The sequence below is a fragment of the Bubalus kerabau genome, chromosome 1 (assembly GCF_029407905.1).
Source record: "Bubalus kerabau isolate K-KA32 ecotype Philippines breed swamp buffalo chromosome 1, PCC_UOA_SB_1v2, whole genome shotgun sequence".
In the NCBI taxonomy this organism is placed as follows: Eukaryota; Metazoa; Chordata; class Mammalia; order Artiodactyla; family Bovidae; genus Bubalus; species Bubalus kerabau.
In genome coordinates, this window is record NC_073624.1 from 212944993 (window position 1) to 212951763 (window position 6771).

The following is a 6771-nucleotide window of genomic DNA, read 5'->3' on the forward strand; positions in this document are numbered from 1 at the left end:
AGGCAGGCCTCTTGCTCGCACTACATTCTCCTGAACTGCCTAGGTCCCGGCTGCCACTGAAGTGGCATTAAGCAGACCTCCCGGGCAAGTGTTCCTCCCTCCTGTGTGCCCCTGGCCTGAGCAGAGCGATGGGGACACCAGGGCTCTCCAAACCTTCTGTTTGTGATTTTCAGAGATGCCCAGGCTGGGGAGAGAGACAGTAGACAAGAGAGAGGGCAGCGCATGTGTTAGGCAGAGAGGAGATGAGGCAGGACAAGACGGGATTCAAGGGGGACCTCTTGGGGTGCAGTCCTCAGACACCCTGGCCCCCTTTCCAGACCTGCTTCTTTGCAGGTTTGTGCAGCCCTGGGTTCCAAACTCAGACCTGAATATGCCTCCAGCCACCCTCATTAGAACAAAGGCCCTTCACTTCTCTTGCATTAATTCACAGAAATTCCCCATCAGATGGGGAAATCGAGGCATAGAGAAATGGGTGTGTTTCCTAGAGTCCATCAGCAGGGGTTGAAGCTCACATCCCCAGTAGTTGTCAAGGTAGCTGGGGTGCTGCTCACCTGTCAAAGGGGAGAGGTCACCCCGGCTTTGTCCCCCAGCCAGGACTGGGGCAACAGTGAGATGAGGCCCACACTCTGATGATGCCTAGTGATACTGGATCCTGGCCCTGACCCCTGCCCCTCCCTGCTGTCATTTCTGCCCCATTGAAAGGAGCTGGAAAAAACACCTTGCCCTGGGAAGGTCCAAGGAACAGAAAATCAAGGGCTTGGGACACAGAACCCACACAGAAAACCAGGGCTGGCTAACTGGAGGCACCTAAATCCACCATGTGGGCCGGGCGCTGCCTCCCAGAGCCTCCTGTGAAGTGGGGCTGGGGTCTGGCCAGGCCTGCGGAGGTTGGGGGTGGGGAGGAGGAGCCTTGCTGGCCTCTGCCAGCCCCTCACCCTTCTTTCCTGCCTCCTCCCAGGACCAATGTAGGGTCAATGCCTGGCTTGGTCCTCCTGGCCCTGCTTCAGGGCTCTCTGCTCCCAGCACCCGGTTTGCCATTGCTCAGATGCCTCTGAGTGGCCGCACCAGCCACAGGCACCTCCTGGATGAGCCCGAGCTCATACCGTGTATGCTTTGTGTCCATTCCACAGACAAGCAAACTGAGGCTCTGACAGGGTCCATGATGTGGGGAAGAGGACCCTGGGGTTCAAATCCAGAACTTACACTTGACCTTATGGGGGTGACCCCTGATACCAAGGACCCTGAGCAATGAGCACTCACGGGGGGTTGGTGAGGGCTGGGGTCAGTGGCTTCAGTGAACAGTCAGTGTGAGGCTCAGCCTTCCTACCTGTGAAATGGCCAGTCCTCGGCAGGGCCGAATCAGCCACGGAGGGCCTTAGCTGGCTTGATGCACATGGTCCACCTGCTGCCTGTCTCCCATGCTGCTTCTGGGACTTCCAGAGGGCTTTTCCCAGGCAGCTGAGAGGCTGGGTTCCACCTCAGACTCCTCACCTGGAACACAAGCAAGGGGTCGACCAGATGACCCTCATCCCTCCCCAACCCTTCCCCCTCCCATTACTGCTGTGGTTCCTGGGGAGCTGTTGCCTGGGATGCTCCTGACAGGAGCATCTTCCCCTCCCCTCTAGGTGGAGGGTGAGCAGGTGAGGAGGGAGCTAGAGGGGGTTCCCCCCCCAAATTTCCCAGGAAGACATGCCACTGGGGGCCTGGCTTCCTACCTCCCCGATACACAGGGAGTTCAATAATAATGGAAATGTTGTGTTGTGTGTGTGTGTGTGTGTGTGTGTGTGTGTTAGGTAAGGAGGAGTTAGCCATGGGTTCCTACAAAGTCAGGGATTTATTATGGAGACAATTACATGGGAGCCGGTGGGGACTGCTGAGGGCCAGGGTGCTTGTTAGGGAGGTGGGTTAACCAGCAGTTACAGCTGTTAGCGCCAGAGGGGAGAAGAGACGGGGAAGGATGGGGAAGTGGGGAGGGAGGTGGAGGAGGGAAGAATGGGGAAGGCAGGAGGGAGGTGAAGAAGGAAAGGATGGGGAGGAATAGGAGGAAACTGGAAAGGAGGAGAAGGTGGGGGAGGGGAGGGGAGGGGCATCAAGACCCCCTCTTTCCTTCCTGGCAGAAGAAACTGAGCCCTTTCATGTAGGGTGTCTGGGTCAGGCTCTGCTCTCCCCATCCTACCCTTGGGCTCCCCAAAACTCAAGTTGGAGAGAGTTTGGAGGAGGGACAGCAGTAGTCTTTGCTGGAAGAGCCCAAGAGTCCTTTCTTGGTTCCTTGACCGACTGATCAGATGTGGGGCCACCAAGAAGGATGCAGAAGCCCTACAAACTTGAGTACCAGAGGCCAGGCTGCCTGTTTGCGGGTCCCAGAATAGGGGATGCCCCCAAAGTACAGGCTGGACTATCCTTCCCAGTCTCCTCGTCATCGCCCCCCAAGTGCCAGGGTTTGAGGGGGTCCTGGATTCCCTGGGATTGTCTGAAGGACTGGGATTGTCTGATGGATTCCCCGCACCCCACAAATTCTGTGAGGACTTCAGCACCGCAGCCAAACCCACTCTATCCCCAGCTGGACACACTGATGTGTCCACAACAGAGCACACTGGGCGCACACTGGGACTCCGGCCCAGGGTTGGCTCATGGGCTGGGGGCCTTGGGCAAGCCCCAGACCAGCCTTCTGCCTCAGTTTCCTCATCTGAAAAATGGGGATGTTAGCCTTGCTCCCTCAGAGTCTCACCTCCCCAGTGGGCAGCAGGCATTGTGGAGGATGGTCAGGCAGGTAGAACCAGGTTCTGCTGGGCACATGACTCCCCCAGAGTTGGGGCCCCCACCCCCACATCTGGGGAGGGAGGAAGGAGGCAGCAGATGACTGAAGGGAGGAGAAAACAGTTTCCTTCCAGCCCGGTGGCCCCATGTGACTCACCTGCTGGGCTCAGGAGCAAACAGCTCTTCCCCCCACCTGGCTGCCCTCAGGGGAGGGGAGCCATTCAACCCCCAATACATCCAGGAGGATGTGTCTTTTTGTAGACTGGGACTGGAGGGATTGTTCTAAAGGCCACAGGGACCCCTGCCTGCTGGGTTTCCAAGCCAGAACAGAAAGCCCAACCCCACTTAGCCTGGCCTTCAAGGCCCGGTTTTGACATCCACCCTCTCCTGTCAGATCCCAGCTTATCTCCTCGACTTACATAACAAATATTTCCTTGATGAAGGCCTGTGAGCTAACGCCAGCCTCCTGCCACTGCTCCATCCCCTTCTGCCCCAAATTATTATAAGGGGTCTTTTCATCCCTAGACTAACCTCACCTGACTCAAACTCCTGCACATCCTACTAAACCCAGCCTCCAGGTCCCCTCCTCCAGGAAGTCTGCTCCCTCCCCCTAGTCCTGACCTCAGGCGCCTGAGTAACTGTGTAGTCTTTGTCTCCCCTTCCCAAGTACAGAAGCTAACCTGGAGGGTGGGGCTGCCCAGAGGGATTTGTTAAACCAGGTGAAGGTCAGTTCCCTTCCTCCATCCCTGACTTGTAGATTCTGCTCCGTGGGGCGTGCATCCGTCTCAGCATCTCAGTGTCCCTCTGAAGTCTCCCGAGTTCCCTCAGCCCAAAGGGGTGCAGGCAAAGGACACAGACCTGGAGGGCAGAAAGGAGGAAGCGGGTGGACAGCCGTGGGGAATGGGGCGGAGCCCCGCTGCCTCCCTTCTCCCTTCCTGGCAGGGCGGAAAGGGCACGGGTGTGTTCAGATAAATGGCACATTAATGGGGCGCCAGGCCAGGGCGAGGCTCCCTTGCCGGATGCCGAGGGTTACCCACGGGGCGGGGACTCGCACCCTCCCAGAGTGGGAGGGCCAGAGTCCTCCCTACCGGCTGGGGCCTCCTCTGCGTCTGGAAAGTGGGCGCTCTCCCAGGCGGGTGCTCCCCACCCCGCATCTGTTGTCCTGTCCTGGGCTCTGGGGACCCAGGGCAGGACCCTCCCGGGGGTCGAAGCTGGCATGCTGGGGCTCAGCAGAGCCAGGGCCATGACTGGACTCCGGCCGAGGTGGCTCCCGAAGATCCCCCCCAGGAACAACCCTGCTGCAGCCGGTCCGGATACGCGACCCTGGGGCTTCCCGGAACCCACCCACTGCGCCCCGCGCCACCCGCCGCTCCGAGATCCACCGGCCGGCTTTCTGCAAGGAAGAAAGCGTTGTGGGTTAAATAGATACACATTTACATCTTTAGTCGCCAAAGGAGAGACCCTTCCGGGAAGGGCCAGAGGGCGCCCAGGGTCGCCCAGGGACGTGGGGGCGGGGGGACCACTCTCTCCCCTGTCAGGACCCGAGCTTGGCTGCGGGGGTGGCCCGGCCCCTCCGGAGCGGGCGCCGAATGCGGGTTTCGTTGCTGCGGGGAAATCCGCGGCCTGAGGTGCCTGGGAACACGCGGTCAGCGGAAGCGGGTAGCGGGGCGCCCTCTCCACCATCCTCTGGAGGCAGCCGCCCGCGCCCTGCCTGGTTTGGCCTCAGTTTCCCCGACTGCAAACCGCAGAACAGGCTCCAAATTTCCTCACTACCAGGGTTTCGGGGGGATGTGATCGCGATGGAGAGGAGTGACCGGGGGTTCGGGCCTGACGGGCGTATTCGTGCGCTCAGTCCCTTCTGGCTGCGTCTCCAACTGGGTCTCTCCGTGTTTACGAGACGGGCGTCCGAATCTCCGGCCAGCAGCCCAGCTCCCGGACCTGCACACGATCCCCTGCTCGCAGAGGGAGCGAAGGCAGGCGGAGGAAGCGGCAAGAGCGCGGGCCGACCTCGGGCGCCCTGGGAATCCCGAGCCCCCGAGGATCACTTTCCAGACCTGGCAGCCTGAGCGTCCCCAAGCTACACAATCCGGGCGCCCGCGCGCCAATCGGGGCCTGGCTGCGACCACCCGCCCAGGGTCGTAGAGGTGGGGGTGGAACACTCTCCATTCTCTGCGCCTGGAACTCCTGGGCCCGCGGAGGCCGAGCTGCTGGGGCAGGTGGAGGAGGACGCGGGGACCCAGGGAAGCCCCCGCCGGCCGCGGACTCCCAGCCCCGGTGCCCCGGTGCCCCGGTGCAAATAAGCGCGGTGTTTGCAGAGAGCGCGGCGGGCGGCGTGGCCCGAGAGCGATGAGGATTCGATGGAGCCGCGCGGCGCGGCGGGGGCAACCGAGCCGGGTCGGGCTCGGGGATCGATCGGGCGCAGCTGTCGCCGACACGCCCGCGGGAGCATCCACTCGGCGGGCCAGCGCGACCGGGCGTCCCGGGACCGTGGGCAGGAACCTTGGACCTTCTGTCCGTCAGCGGCGAAACCCCAACGTCGTGGCGCCCCAGATTCGGCACTGAGAAGTCCCCACACCCAACCTCGGTTCGAGAGTGGGATCTTCGGGGCGCCGTGAGCCAAGCGTGGCCGGGACCGCCGGCCGGAGGGGAACAGTCTAGCACCCTTCCCGCACCCCCCAATCTAAATAAAATCCTCCTACCCGGCCCGAACGAAGGCGCAGAGTCGGGCGGAGCACGCGGGCCCAGTCAGGTGTGCACAGCCAGAATTTGGGGGGCGTCTGCGGGTTTGGGAGTCTGTACCGGGGGCTGACAAGGGTCTCTGGCTTGGGAGGGACTGGAGAGAGATGTGGATCACCACCATTTATTTAAACCTCGCTCTAATAAAATGGAAGAACGCACAGCGGTCGGTGAGTTTCATTTCCATGGGGGACAAATCCAATCACAGAATCAGCCACCAACAGTGGAGGGGCCTAGGGGAAGCCCAGAAAGGGAAAACTTTTGTGTATAATACCCACCCACCCACCCACATATTTTTAGCTGCCATCGGGAGCTAAATCGACAAGGAATTCAGCCTGTCCAAGAAGACAGGAGATGGACGGTTCTGATTCCAGCTGTGGTAGAGATGGGCAGGAACCCTGGCGTTGGAACCCCGGAAGAAGGCTGGGTTCCCCCGGAGTGGGGAGGAGATCTGAACCTCAGCTAACCCTCCCAGCCACTGGATGGACCCCATAAGCCCTCAGGTCAGCCAGATGTGAGGTTTGCTTCTCAGCGTCTCCCGGGCTGTGAACAGAGAAGGTGGACATTGATCAAGGCAGCCCAGCCTGGGTTGGGACACCTCCAGGTGCAGACCTGGGTTCCAGGGGTCAAACTCCAATTTTCTTAGAGGGGATACTGAGGCCAGAGGACCTCTGCCACTTGGCCAAGGTCTGGGCAGGGTCTAGGATCAGGGGTCGCCCTGCCCCCATCTGGCCCACCCTCCCCCAACCCGCAATTTGCCTAATGACTGAAGATCGATTAGGGCCCCAGCCACTGGCCGGTCCGCGGCCAGTTCAATTCTATTTTACTAATTACTAAAAGGCTGCTGGTGGGGGAAGCCCGTTCTGGGGTTCCAGGGGGCTCCCCACTCTCTCTCTCTGGAGGGTGGCAAATTTTTGCTCAGTCTCCCAGGGGGAACATAGTCTCCGCAGGTGCGGAATCCCCGCCTCTGGGGGTGTCGGAGTGTCCAGGCTGATTGGGGGGCTCCATGTACCTGGGGGACGAGGCTGGTCCCCCCACCAGGAAGCCCCGGCCCAGAGGAGATGTTTAGGGTGTCTGGAGGCAGTGGAGGGGAGGAGGCCCCTTCATCTTAAAGCGGCTGGTCTGCCTCTTTCAAAATGGATACTTTCCCTGTTAGAACAGCCACACAAGCTTGTTATGAAATTGAAAATGATAATCAAGCTGGAGGAAATATACGAAGATGGAGGTAAAAGGCTGCATGCTCCAGATCCCCACGGAGCACCCCTTAGTTGACTTTGG